This window comes from Xyrauchen texanus, chromosome 22, assembly GCF_025860055.1.
Source record: "Xyrauchen texanus isolate HMW12.3.18 chromosome 22, RBS_HiC_50CHRs, whole genome shotgun sequence".
Taxonomy (NCBI): Eukaryota; Metazoa; Chordata; class Actinopteri; order Cypriniformes; family Catostomidae; genus Xyrauchen; species Xyrauchen texanus.
The window spans coordinates 20827172-20841342 of record NC_068297.1 but is presented as its reverse complement, the minus strand read 5'-3'; the positions used below and the strand labels follow the sequence as shown (position 1 = coordinate 20841342).

General features: G+C 46.4%; 1 pseudogene; it reads left to right on the top strand.

Moving 5' to 3' along the window:
* Positions 1-14171, top strand: part of LOC127662676 (usherin-like) — a 388775-nt pseudogene that overhangs the window by 26795 nt on the left and 347809 nt on the right.

The window sequence follows — 14171 nt, the reverse complement described above, 5'->3', positions numbered from 1 at the left end:
CACACGCAGTTGATCTCCCTCAGCTTTTGTTTTTTTCTCACACCATTTTCTGTGTTGTACTGACACTTTGAAACAATTTCGGTACATGGAACACATTCTGTACATTCTGCCAAGTTGAAAAAGCTGTGAACCCTGTTTGCTCTGCTCATACAAGACCAGCTGTGGCCAGTTCATTCAGATCAATGAATTGAAATTGCCACAGTGTTTCCTGAGCTCGTGCAAAAAAGCATCAACTCAAAGGCCACTTTGTTTTTCCACTGCACAGAAAATGATATAGTTGAAAGTGGGTGATAGGATGAAAGGATGAAGTCAAAGAGGCTCCAGCAGAAGAACAACTGTTTCAGCATTTTATATCAAGTGAAGAGACTGAAAAGAGAGCCACCAGCATGTAGTGTTGAAAAATAAATAAGCAAGTCTGCTTGGTCAAGGTGGCTCATCCAGCGCGGGACCTTGTGTTCTCTCCTTGAAGTGGTGAGAGGCAGAGTCAACAGGCGTGTATGTTTATTCTGTTCTTAGTGAATTAATTGGCCCATGTTTAATACCTGCGTAAGAAGAGCCCCTTGATAATATGACATAAAAATATACACCACTCAGACTTAGTTTTTTGGAACACTTGCCTTACTAGACAGATTGAATCCTAAAATGTTACTTTCCCAGGAGAAGCCTGGCCTAATTTCAAGCGGAGTAGGCAGGAAGGCTTGGCTGTAGGTGATATGTTTTTGACTGCGGGGCCAGCCGCAACCTGAGAACAAATGCTTTATGATTTATTGGATGTGGTGGCCTGTGTTTGTAAATGCTGCCATTTCCCGTAAAACGTCTGTAATGGTGTTTCATTTGACAGTGTATGAGGGGTTTTTCGAATAACAAGAAAAGCCAAATGGAAAATATTGATACAACATTCATAAATGTCAGAGTGATATTCATTTTAGATGGCAAGGAATTTCCCAGTAAAAGAAGGTTGTTGGATACATCTTTTACAGGTGTATCGATTGTTTACTAATATCTTTCACCATTATATATGAAATAATGTATGGAGCTTCATACAGATTATTTATAATGCAACACAAAGTGTTGATATCTCATGTAAATTTGAGCCTGTTTTGCTTACCTTTTTAGGTTGTCTGTTCAGTGTGGACACAATATCAGTGTTAAGCATTAATAGTACCTGAGTTGCATCTCGGCCAAACAATAATGCTTATTTTCTTTCTGTACAGGACTTTCCTCGAAAAGAGTGATGTGGGCAGACTGGTGCTGCTTGTGACTGTCTCAGAAGAAGATGTTCTGCTCCACTACAACATTCAGAGCAGACAAAACCTGTCCATAAGCATGAAGACTGCAGGTCACATTAGCATAGTAGTAGTATTCATCTTGCTGTTAATACAACCGCTCAGCTACGAAGAAAAAGTCTGAATGAACTTTGCTGCTGGCCTCCCTTTATACCCGTATGTCAGGGGGAGTGGCATGCAAATTCAACCCAATTCTCATTGGCCTTTTATCAAAGATCTGAAGGTGAATCGTGCTCCAAAGAGCGACCCCTAGTGTCACTTCATCGACACAATGTCGAGTGAGTGACAGAAGGGGAACAGTTTTTTAGAATAACAATCAATGATGAATCGTACACATAAGTAAATAAGGTCATTTTTAATTTCATAATTTGTTTAAAACAATGCTTTATTTGTTAGAGACCTATAGAGGCTTTGCAACCAAATATATTTTATATTGGAGTATACTGTATGTTGCAGATGTGCCAACAGTGATGAATTATTTTCTACTGACTGCAGAAGAAGTCATGTAATGTAATCAGCTTGGTTAGGTGTCATGTAGAATGCGTTCTGGCAACACTAAATCACCCTCCATTCGTGTTTGAGATAATTAGCTGCTGGAAAATATTGATATTAATATTGTGTCGTGAGAACCCGCAGCAGGTTCTCGCTGAACCCATGTCACAACAGATTTCCACTTTGGACAAGATGCATGAATAGAAGGCGTTAATTACAGAAGAAAACATCTGCTTTCCTGCAGCTGCGAGATCAGGCAAGGGGAAGAGAGCAGGTCAGGCCCACACACACATCCCACTCTGAATACATATCAACACAAACACACCAGACCCGCAGTCACAGTCCTGCTTTATTCCTGCCAGATACGGCTGCTTTTGCCTGAGAATCCTGCCTTACAAATAGAAACTGCAGTAACTGCGGCAGCGTTAAAAAAAACAAACAAAACCAAAAAATTGGTCTCCTTTTGTCACTCACTCGACATTGTGTCGAATTAAGTGACACAAGGGGTCTTCCTGGGACACCAAACGTACCTCTGAACCTGAGAAAAGGCCAATGTCAAGTTGGCAGACAGAATTTGCATGCCCCGCCTCGGACATACGGGTATAAAGGGAAGCGGGGCAGCGAGTGCCAGTCAGGATTTTTCTTCGGAGCCGAATGGTTGTGCAGCAGCAAGCTGAGTTCACCACTGTTTCACTCACCTCTACTGGCGATAAACACTGCTGTTGGATCTACGGCGCGTTTCCAGCTGGCGTTCTCTCTCTCAGCACACTGTGCAGTCTATGCCCCTGGGCGCTTCGACAGCGCTTTCATTGTCTGAAATAGTGTATCTTCTCCTAAAAATTTTTTATTTCCTCTAAAAGAGTTTGAGTTCCCACAAAAGAGCAATACACAGCAGGCGTTGAATGTCCTTTTCAGGACGTGTCTTTTTAAAGATGTCTTTCTGCCTCAGTGTAGTTCCTGGATGCGGTTGATTTCTCTCCACTTCTGACGGTCATAAAAGCTGCCTCGCATGCCTGGGGTGCGATCACATGCAGGAAGCGTTTTATGAATGGTTCATGTTTCTTTCAACGTTCTTTCAACATTTCTTTCGTCGTTCCTCCTTCCCACAGGATTGAGGATGACCCAGCCGGTGATGAAGGGGATTTGGGGATCACCCCTCCGGTTCGTTCTTCTCGGAAGTGCATGACTAGCTGACGCGGTTGTGGTGGGCACCTTTTACTGCCCGGAACCGACCCCTCCGCTTGTCGGCTCTCACTAACCTGGATGGCGGGGCGGCCCACAGGTACACGGAGGACCCCAGGTGGGCGGTTGCGATCCACTTGTGTCCCGAGAACACCGCCATCTGGCAGGACCGCATGGTACTCCCCTCCAGAGCCTGTAGAATTACTTGTAGACTTCGCCCAGTAGTTTTCGGCGGTGAAGAAGCAGATGACACATCTTGCCGTGGCGCCGCCAAATCAGCGCACTCCTCCTGCTCACAGAGGGCGTCCCCCTGAGGCTAAACATCAGGTATCTCTGCCTCAACCCGGGCCCAGCTCTCAGAACAAGCGTTGAGTACCTTGCAGGCGGCATGTGCCTCCCGTCTCCAGGACCCCTTCCAGGACCAGGAAAGCTCCGAAGCGCTCCTGAGATGGGCGACCCATGCAGTCAGACGTTTGCTCTGGAGCTGGTACCAAGACCACTCCGTCCCCTGGTGGAGGGCCGGGAGGAGAATCCTTGTTTCATACCCACATTCTCAATAAAGAATGATTTCCTCACTCCCTCTGTCATCCAGCCAGTGCGTGCCATTCTCACGGAACCCCGGCCCCAAAACTCTACAGTTCCGGCTCCCCGGACGCAGTTCCCTTTCCTCCGGCCCTACGACTGCTATGCCCTGGCAGTCGAGCGCTGACGAGTTCCGAAGATGCCTCTCTAGGACCTCTTCCTCAGTTCCTAACCCGCCCCCTGCCTGGTGCACGGAGCAAGGTAAGTGCTTTGATTCCTTTCTCAGCTCCCAAGCCTCAGGAAGCTCTTCTGTCTCCCGACGCGCTATTACCTGCTCCCCCCCTTACGTCAAAAGAGACCATCCCATTAGTGCCCCTCACGCGGAGTTTAGATGTGTGGCTTTCACTTCCCAATCCATCGCACTGGCTGGCCAGGACCATCCGACTCGGTTACACGATTCATTTCGCCCGTCTCCTGCCTCGTTTCAGTGGCGTTCGCTCCACTTCCGTGCTTGCCAGTGCCTTACGAGCAGAGACCCTGCTCCTCAAGGATGCGATAGAGCCCCTCACTCCAGCCGAGACGGAGAAGGGTTTCTACAGCCTTACATCATTTTACCCCAAAAAGTGGCGGATTGCGACCAATCTTGGACCTGCGAGTTCTCAACCGGACCTTACACAGACTCCCGTTCAAAATGCTCACGCAGAAACAGATTCGTACCTGCGTTTGACATCTAGATTTGTTTGCAGCGGTAGACCTGAAGGACGCGTACTTCCACGTATCCATTCTGCCTCGACACCGACCCTTCTTACGGTTCACGTTCAATGGCCAGGCGTATCAGTACAAGGTCCCTATCCCCTTGCATCTTCACGAAGATCACAGAAGCAGCTCTTGCCCCGCTAAGGGAAGTGGGCATCAGCATACTCAACTACCTCGATGACTGGCTCATCCTGGCTGACTGTGCGCTCACAGGGACCATGTGCTCAGGCACCTCAGCCGTCTAGGGCTTGAGGTCAACTGGGAAAAGAGCAAGTTCGTCCCGGTTCAGAGCCCTTCTTGCCGTCAGACTTTCAACCCTTGGACAGACCTCTGCTTTCTGCGGACCAGAGTCCCCTGGCAGCAGGTGTCCAGACGTGTCGTGGTGACCACAGACACCTCCTGACAGGGTTGGGGTGCCGTGTGCAATGGGCACGCTGCCACTGGCCTCTGGATAGGACCCCGGCAGCGTTGGTACATCAACTGCCTAGAGTTATTGGTTGTATCTCTTGCCCTACAGAGGTTTCACCCACTAATCCGGGGCAAGCACATCTTGATCTGTTCAGACAGCACCGCGACAGTAGCATACATAAATCGCCAAGGCGGTGTGTGCTCTCGTCATATGTCACAGCTCGCCCGCCATCTCCTCCTTTGGAGTCAGCTGCGACTCAGGTCGCCGCACCACTCACATCCCTGGCAACCGCAACACGACAGCGGAAGGCTCCACCCCCAGGTGGTCCAGCTGATATGGGACCAATTATGGGCCTCCTTGCAGATTCAAACACAGCCTACAAGAAGTGTGGCCTCCTAGTGGGCACTGGCCCATGGCACCTGCTTAGCAGACATCTGCAGAGCAGCGGGCTGGGCAACACCCTTTGCCAGATTTTACAATCTCAGGGTTGAGTCGGTCTCGTCCCGTGTTTTTTCAGGTCCAAGCCGGTAGAACTCGGTAAGGCTGCACAAACGACCGAGTGTTCCACTTGCACACAGCGCCCTTCACCAAGTTGATACAGTGCGCCTTCTATCCCAGTTTTGCCACTAAGAGTCGCTCCCTGGATGTTCTCCTCCCTAGCCTTCTGGCTGGCGAATTCAGCATAGCAATTCATGGCCAGACCCACTATGAGTCACAGGTGCTCTGTATTGGGATCGGGCTCCACGGGCTTAGTTCCCTTTTCAGGCAAACTCCCAAGGTACGGTCCCCCTGTCAGTGGACCTATGTTTCCAGTCGCCGTGCTTGTTGAGTCCCCCCTCATTAGGCTGGTCCTACCACCGCGCCATTTCCGATGCATTTCATAGCGCTAAGATATCCCCAGCCGCTTCACATCCTATGTGAGAGACATAGTGTGAGAAAAGGTGCGACCGCCGGGCTTGCTCCCATGCTAGTCATGTAGCGCCTGTTCCCCCATCAGGGGTGTGTGGAACCTAACGTCCGTATTTGACTCTTCTTTGGGGGCGCTGGGGAGGGTTACGTGCAGCCGACACAGTTGCCTCTAGCACGCAGTATCCTGCTTGCACCTGTCTCTGCAGTTCATGTAACACGGTCAGTGCTTGGCATTTTTATATGGGACCCCTTGTGTCACTTCAGTCGACACAACGTCGAGTGAGTGACAGAAGTGGAACATCATGGTTACTGTTGTAACCTCTGTTCCCCGAGGGAAGGAACGAGACGTTGTGTCCCTCCTCCCACAGCACTAGACCTACCACTGTAAACGGCCTGTCAGGTTCAGAGGTACGTTTGGCATCCCAGGAAGACCCCTTGTGTCACTTCATTCGACACAATGTCTCATTCCTTCCCTCGGGGAACGGAGGTTAAAACAGTAACCATGACGAATTCCTGGGTCATGTTTCATTCTCAGGTTTTGGAGCCCTTGTAGACAAAGTACCAGACAGCCCCATCTGTAATGGCTCTCTGGCATTGTGCAGCTTTGGGAATGACTGACTGTATCTCTTATGTCAGAAATGAAAAGAGAAAGAGCAGAGGATAAACTTGGCCATCATCAGGAAACAGAGTGCTCTGTCAGAGGAGAGTATTACCTTACAATAGTAGTGATTATTATGGCTTTAAATTGTAATCAATCAGATTATGAATAGCAGGTTGACTTCTGGGACTGAAAACATTATTATGATAATGAGATCCTTCCCACATATTCAGAGGTAATATGTTCCCTTCCCGTGACAGCCTTGGGCTATATAAGATATATTCTCTGTGTCCATTAGGACTTGACACTGCAGTCCAGCCACTATATTTCAGGGACAAAATTAGCCTATTTTCAGCCTTTAACTCTTCATGGTATTCTACATGTGGAGGGTTCCGATGCAAAGATCTTGATACCAATGGTTTCAGGCAAAGTTTTCTTTTCCAGGCATGAAACTAACCCTTGAATCTGCAGCAAAAATAATATAATGCATCTGCCATTCATCTGCACTTCTGTGTTAAAAAGACAGAAAAACCTTAAAAATAACTAGGGATATGCAAAACTAAACAAAATTTAGTAGTAAGTGGGTTGCCTGAACACTTTAATTGACTTGTTGGTCTTAAAGGAATAGTTTACTGACAAATGAAAATCATGTCAATTATAAAATTGTCTCACATTGTTAGTCCAATATGACTTACTTTCTTTCATACACAAAAGGTAATGTTTGGCAGAATGATTTTTGTTGCACCTTTCAAAGGTGACTAAATCTAACATTCCCTATATGTGTTCTGTTAAAAAAAATAAACTCAAATAAGGGTTTGGAACAACATGAAGGTAAATAGTAATCCTTTTTGGGTGGACTATCCCTTTAAGGAAGCCCTGTATAATTAGGCTGGCTTAGTGTCATGCCCACCAGAAATGACCAGATGCATTTCTAAGGAGTATATTGACACCAACTTAAGCCTTCAATCATATAACTTACAAATATTCAACAAATACGTAAAGGATGTATAACTGTAATATATTTAGCTTAAAACGATCACACACCAAAAAAATAAATAAATGCATAATTATGTTCAAATATGTTGTTGAAGGTGATGAATTTGTTGTTGTTCCCTTTACAAAAAGCTTCACTATGATGCTGCGCTTTGCTAAGCGCTTTGGGAACAATCCTACATGTTTGTGTGCAACACGTCAATGAACATTGACCGGAATTTATAGCCTCGGTTGGTGTAATCATTGAATGCACCATTGCCCAGGGCTATAAATAGAGGCGTCACCAGCGTGTTGTCAGATCCTTTTCTTCAGAGCATACTGTGCTGTGTGTCTCACAAGCCTGTCAGAAACTTTCTTTCCTCTGCTAGGATTTAGAATTTGTTAGGCAGTGCACAGTGAACCTTTCCTCCTTTCCCTCTTTCTATAAATATATAAATAAAAAAGAAAAGAAAAAGGTGGAAAAATGTCGGAGAAGCAAAGCAAACGATGTGTGTTTCCCTGTCAACACTCTATGACTGTCAGGGACATGCATCAGTTTTGTTTTGTTTGTTTGGGGGAAGAGCATGCTACTCTCGCGTTGGGACAGGGCGAGTGCGCACATTGCGACCTACTCTCTGGCGAAATGCTTCGCGCTCGCCTCACTTACTTCCGGGAGTCAGCGCCTACTCGTTCATCGTGGGGCTCTCGCACATATCTGGCTGAGGAGCGAGAGACGGGTCCATCCCTATCGCTCGCTCTCTCCCCAGATCTAGCTGAACCTCTGTACATTTCATGCATAATAATAAAGCGGCTGAGAAATTACTCGAGGTGGTTACTCGGGCTGTGGCCAGACTACAGCTAGACTGGCCACGCGAACAAGAGACACCCAAATGCTCCAAACTATAAGACAGATTTCTGTCTGGTGGCCAAAAACTAAAAAAATAAATATATATATATATAAAAAAAAAAGGGAACGTTATATTAGTCCCCTCCTTTCTTTGATGACCTCTATGACGAGCTTTCTCGCTCATGGAGGAACCCATATACTTCATGTACATGTACCCTCGATGTACCCTCGATGTTTTTATACTCGACTATCATGGGTACTGAGACACGGGGGTATTCAGTGATGCCGCCGGTCGAAGAGACGTTTGCAGGTTATCTCTCATCATCACTCAATAAACCCGCTCTCCCCACTAAGCCATGCAGGACTACCTCCATGCTAGTGGGGAATGCTTATTAAGCGGCAGGTCTGCACACCATGGCCATGTTACAAGCGTACCAGGCTGACCTACTGAAAGACCTGAGTGCAGGTGCAACGCTCGACGAAGAAGCCTTTTCTGAACTTCGTCGGGCCACAGATTTATATCTCCGTGCGACCAAGCAGACAGCCCGCGCCATTGGTCCGCTTTAGTCAGCACGGAGAGGCATTTATGGCTTAACCTTTTGAGCATCAAGGATAAGGACAGCGTTTTCCCACTCTATGCCCCGGTTTCGCCTTCTGGTCTCTTCGGAGAGGCCATGAATACGTTATCTCCAGATTCCAGGAGGCGAAGGAAGCCTTCGGGCAGTTTTTTCCTCCCCGCACTCAGGGGGCGGGGCCGTCAGCCACCCCGTCCTGCCCTGACTCTGCTAGGCAGAGCGTGGCGAGTCGTGCTCCCCCTCGTAAAGACTGGGGACAGGCTTGTCGCCCTCGGCAACCCCCAAAGCAGGACCTCAGGGTCGTGATTTCTAAAAGAAAAAAACCCTGACGGTCTTATACCCAGCCTTGTGGGGGTAGTTTCTCTTGGTACGGGGCGCATGTACCACCCGCTTTGGCCCTCCCGATACCCTCACTAAACCTCTTCACTCCCGCCGCCTTTGTTGTTTCGAGTGACAGAGGCTTCCAACAAAGAGTTGAGTGTACCGTTGCTTCCTGCCGTTATCCAGGATGCAGAACACTCGACATCCCCTCAACAGGAAGTGTCGAAATTGATACACATCTCAGAGAACCTGGCAGCATGGAAACTTTTGGCAGTTATTTCTACATGGGAAATTTCTTGAACCGCTCGGTCAGGGTGTTCAATTAAGTTCAAGATGCTAACTGTCAAGACAGTCGTGTCTCAGATCCAACATTACGATTGGCTGATCACGATCGATCTCATGGATGCATATTTCCATATTGGAATTCTGCCACAACACAGGAAGTTCCTGAGGTTCGCTTTCGGGGATGAAGCCTTCCAGTATCGGGTTCTTTCATTCGGCCTAGCCCTATCACCCCGCACATTCATGAAATGCATGGATGTAGCACTAGCTCCTTCGCGACTCCGGGGAATCCGCATTCTGACGACTGGCTGATCTTAGCGCAGCTCCAAGAACTGGCAGTTCAGCACAGGGATATTGTCTTAGCTCATCTGGTTTCTCCGGGTCTGAGACTCAAAGTCAAAGAGCGTTCTCTCTCCCACCCGGGGAATCACATATCTGGGGGTTATATGGAATTCGATCACGATGCGGGCACAGTTGTCTCCCGCTCGTATCAAGTCCATTCAGAACACCCTCTTTTGTGAGGATTATGATAATTTGTGCAATAAAAGGTTATTGAATTGCTGAGCATGGCATCCATATCGAAGTCTATAAACAAATTCCCTTTAAAATACAGCTGTTAATCATTTTTAAACTTAAAAGAAAAAGATTTAAAAAATGCACAAACTCACTAGTTGACCTCACTAGTTCGTTGTTGGACCCATCCATACTTTTTACACTAGTTTTGCACATTGTTTGTATGTCTGTTTGAGGTCATGTCCCATCATCAGCAAATGCTTTGAGAGACTAATTTGAGGTGAAACTCCGGGCTCCGGGCTTAAACAGCTTGCTATGTAGCTGGATCCAGGACTTCCTGTCAAGCAGACACCAGGTGGTTAGAGTGGGCAACAACACCTTCTCATCACTGACACTCAACACTGGAGCCCTGCAGGGCTGTGTTCTCAGCTCACTCCCTATATTCCCTGTACACACATGACTGTGTGTCAACACACAGCTCCAAGGCCATCATTAAGTTTGCTGATGATACGACGGTGGTAGTTCTGATCACTGACAATGATGAAACAGCCAACAGAGAGGAGGTGCACACTCTGACATACTGGTATCAGGAGCACAACCTCTCCCTCAACATCTGAAAGACCAGCGGAAAGGGAACACCATCTCTAAAACAGAGGCTGGCCCACTGGATTGTAGACGCCATTGCATTGGTCTTCCAGACCCAGACCATGCCCGTCCCCTTGTGGGTTCGAACACTCTCTACAAGGAGTGTGGCGTCCTCGTGGGTACTGGCCAGTGGCACCTCTCTAGCAGACATCTGCAGAGCAGCGGGCTGTGCAACACTCAATTCCTTTGTGAGATTTTACAATCTCCGGGTTGAGCCAGTTTAGTCCCTTGTTCTTTCAGGTACGAACAGGTAGAGTTTGGTAATATGGAAAAGCTGGCCGGGTGTATCGCTTGCGTATATGCCTTTCCCTCCCCTGAGCTGAAAATGTGCATGTTCACAAAGTCATGGACCCTGGATGTTTTTCCTCCCTAGCCCTGTGTCTCGTGAACTTGGTGGATGAGCTCGCAGCCAGCGAGGGGTCTAATAACAGCCCCACTACGGGATCTAATATACCCTGTACTGGGATAGGTGCTCCAAAGGTGCCAATTATTCCGGTAACCCCCTGTGATGTATTTTCCGTGGTATGATCTCCCTGTCCGCAGACCTGCGTCTTCCTTGGGCAGAGCCCTTTCTGCCCCGGTCGCTGTGTTTGTAGAGCTCCTCCCCTTCATGGCATGACCTACCACTGCGCCTCTTCCATGTGCGAACCTTGAGCCCACTTGAGGTATCGCCACATGTTAACCTCCCCTCTGGGCAGGGTGTGGCCTCCGTGGGGTCTTTTCCACCTGAAAGAATAGGAAAGGAAAAGAACACCTTCCCTGCTGCATACAATAGCGTTAACCTAATACTAATACTAGTATTAGAACCTAATACTAACTGGAGAAAAGGACGCGGCTGGTGCGACCTGCTCCCATGCTAGTAACATCTCAGGGATGTGGAGAACTACATGACGTCTTTTGTGGCGTTGGGGGAGGTTACATGCAGACTGATGCTCCTGTTATTACGCACACAGCAGCTTGCTTGCACCTGCATCAGCTATTCACGTAACATGATTCAGCTGTTGTAGTGAAAAGAACAATTCTCATTGGTCTTTTCTCAAAGAAAGGGAGGTGTTCGGGCTCTCTAGTGTGACACTTAGTGTCAATACAGCGACACAACATCTCGTTCCTTCCATCAGGGAACGTAGGTTACAAACATCAACCATGATGCTCTACTGCATTGATTTGAAATTGTACTACACTGAACTGCTATTATTTTTAAATGTACTTCAGATAAACTAGTGTGGAATGCACATATACTTAACTGAATTGCATTGTAGTGCACTATATCAGTACTGCAGTCAAAAGGCATTGTATGTGCAGTACAGTTTGTCATTCTACAGTAAAACATTATTGTACTACACTGCACTTTTTACTACATAGGTTGCAGTAATACTGCAATCAGACTGCAGTTGTACTGCAGTTAATTTTTTGTAAGAGTCACTTTCAGGTCGCTGAACCTTTCTTTATTTGCAAAGAAAAGACAATCTGAAGAACCTTAAAATGTTATCATCCAGCCAGATGTTCATTGATCTTCATTTAATAAAAAATATAGGCATACATTCATATTTTCCCAGCTCCTTGGGGAAACATTCTGAAACAGTGCTCTTGCGATTTGTTTATATGTTGTCTTTGGCTGTTCAAAATTTTGGAGTATCCCACAAGTTAATGAAAATTTTCACGCACAATTAGAGCTTCCACAAGGGTCTAGGCCTTAGCCATGACATTTTGATTGCACAGGCTTGCTCTGTGGCAGACACTCATTCTCCGGGGACATTTGTTTTGGCAAAGAGCTGCAGAGTCTCAAGCTCTTAACCCGAATGTGCACATGCCTCATCACCCTGAGCTTCAGGTTCTGAATTTCACCCCACCCAAAGATAAGTAAGCCAGCCAGCCCATGGCCCAGGGCCCCTTGAGCAAGAGGACTACGGAAACTGTGGTGGGGTTGGTGAAGGGTAGCTGGCTGCCTTGAATCAACTGTCTGTGTGGGAGAAAAAAAATAATGCAGTAAAATAAAGGCCTGTAGGCAGCTCGCTCTTATAGTACATGATGTACATTCAGTAATACAATCCTGAATACAAAAATAATAAAAGGTGCCTTGATGTGGTGATCTGCAATTGTGAATTGAATTAGGTTGATTTTTCATAATAAAACACCAAAAAATGGCATAAAATGGAAAAAAGAAACTCATATTGATTTGGAACAACATGAGGGTGAGTAAATAATGACAGAATCCAGAGGCTATTTAGCAGAGATGGGCCACTTCTATTAAAATAAATGGGAGAAATTGGAACACCCAACCAAGAAGCTCTAGATGCCCAATAGTCAATGGATGTAGAAAGGAAGTCCTGCCTTACAGGTAAAAGAGCCAATCACATTTTAGATCGCCTGTTAATCAACTCGAGAATTTGAATGCACATTAGCTATACAAGCTGGGAAAATATAGTTTTTTAGCATAATCCAAGGTGAAGAAGCACAATTTATGATTCTGGGGTTGTCATATTTTAATGCTGATTTAAAATATGTTCTTTGATCATTTTGATTTTGGTGTTCCCCAATTCTAGTACTGTACATAGGAGCTGCTTTGTCACGACTGTAAATAGTCTCTCAGGATCATTCCAAAAATGTCCGCCAATGGACTGACTTGCTAGAAAGACTACGCAGAAACGTAATTTTAGGGTGAACTATTTATTAAATAGAAAATAAACATTTAGAGTTACAAATTTTAATAACAAGAATGCAATACGGATGCCTATCCTCAAGTTTTGTGTAACTAGGTGTGCTGTGAATAAACTTTGCAGAAGTACAGTGTAAATCTCTAGCAGAGGAGACATCAGCAGTGCGATCATGCTGCCCTCTGGCTCTGGCTGGGGAGCTGGCAGTTGGTCAGCTGACCTTTCAGAGCTTCTCATGCTACCCAGAGTGATGGAGACTGATTGGCAGTGTGAGTGAAGGTGAAACAAGGTGGATGGAGGCAAGGAGAGCTTCCACCTTTCCCCAGCTCACTGTCCACGGGCACCGGAGGCCACCAGCAGCGAATAAATCATGCCAAAGTGTTGACAGGAAATTAAAGTCTTTGCAGGTTTAAGCTTCAAGAGCTGACTTTTACCAGACCAGTCTTGCATTGATATAATGGTTTAAAATGGAGAATTAGAGTAAATACACTGGTCTTTTGAGAAACCCCCACAATGACATGCAGAGCATTGTTTTATCTTGTCCGTCAAGCTATTTATATGTGTTTCAGCACATCAATGTCAGAAGAAATTAAACATCCAGCCAGAGATGGGCTTTCCTTGGGAAGTTTTCTCAGGAGTCTCTATTCAGATTAAAGTCAAAGGAGATCAGCGGCAGATGGAATTAAATCAAAAGGAGCAATGCTGAGTGGCGTACGCTCCCTGCAAAACTGTTAATGGTCATAAGTCGAGATGAGAAATTTCACTGTATATAACGTCTCTCAGTCCTGCCGTGAGTAACAGTGACAGATGGGTGTGCAGCTGTGGAGCGAGAGCATCTAAGATATCACCCATTCTGATCAGACAGATCAAATGCATTGTGTGACCAAAAAAGAAGTCCTGTAATCTGTTATAGCTATGGGGTCGCAGCTCTTTGCAGATGTTGTGGTGCTGATTTCGTCTCCGCTGTTTAGCTGCCTCTGCCCTTCTGCCTAGTTAGCATGTGTTTATTGCTAGTAAAAGGTGCAAGAGGAAAGAATTAAGTGTACAATCTGGGATCTGAGGCCTGTCAGGAGATGGATGGGTAATGCGTGGCACGCTGCCCCTGCATCCACAATCTGTAAAGTGTACGGTAAAGTCATATGAACAGCACTCCGCACACTACATAAATAAGTCAGCCGCTAAAATGCTCTGGTATGTTAAACATATCC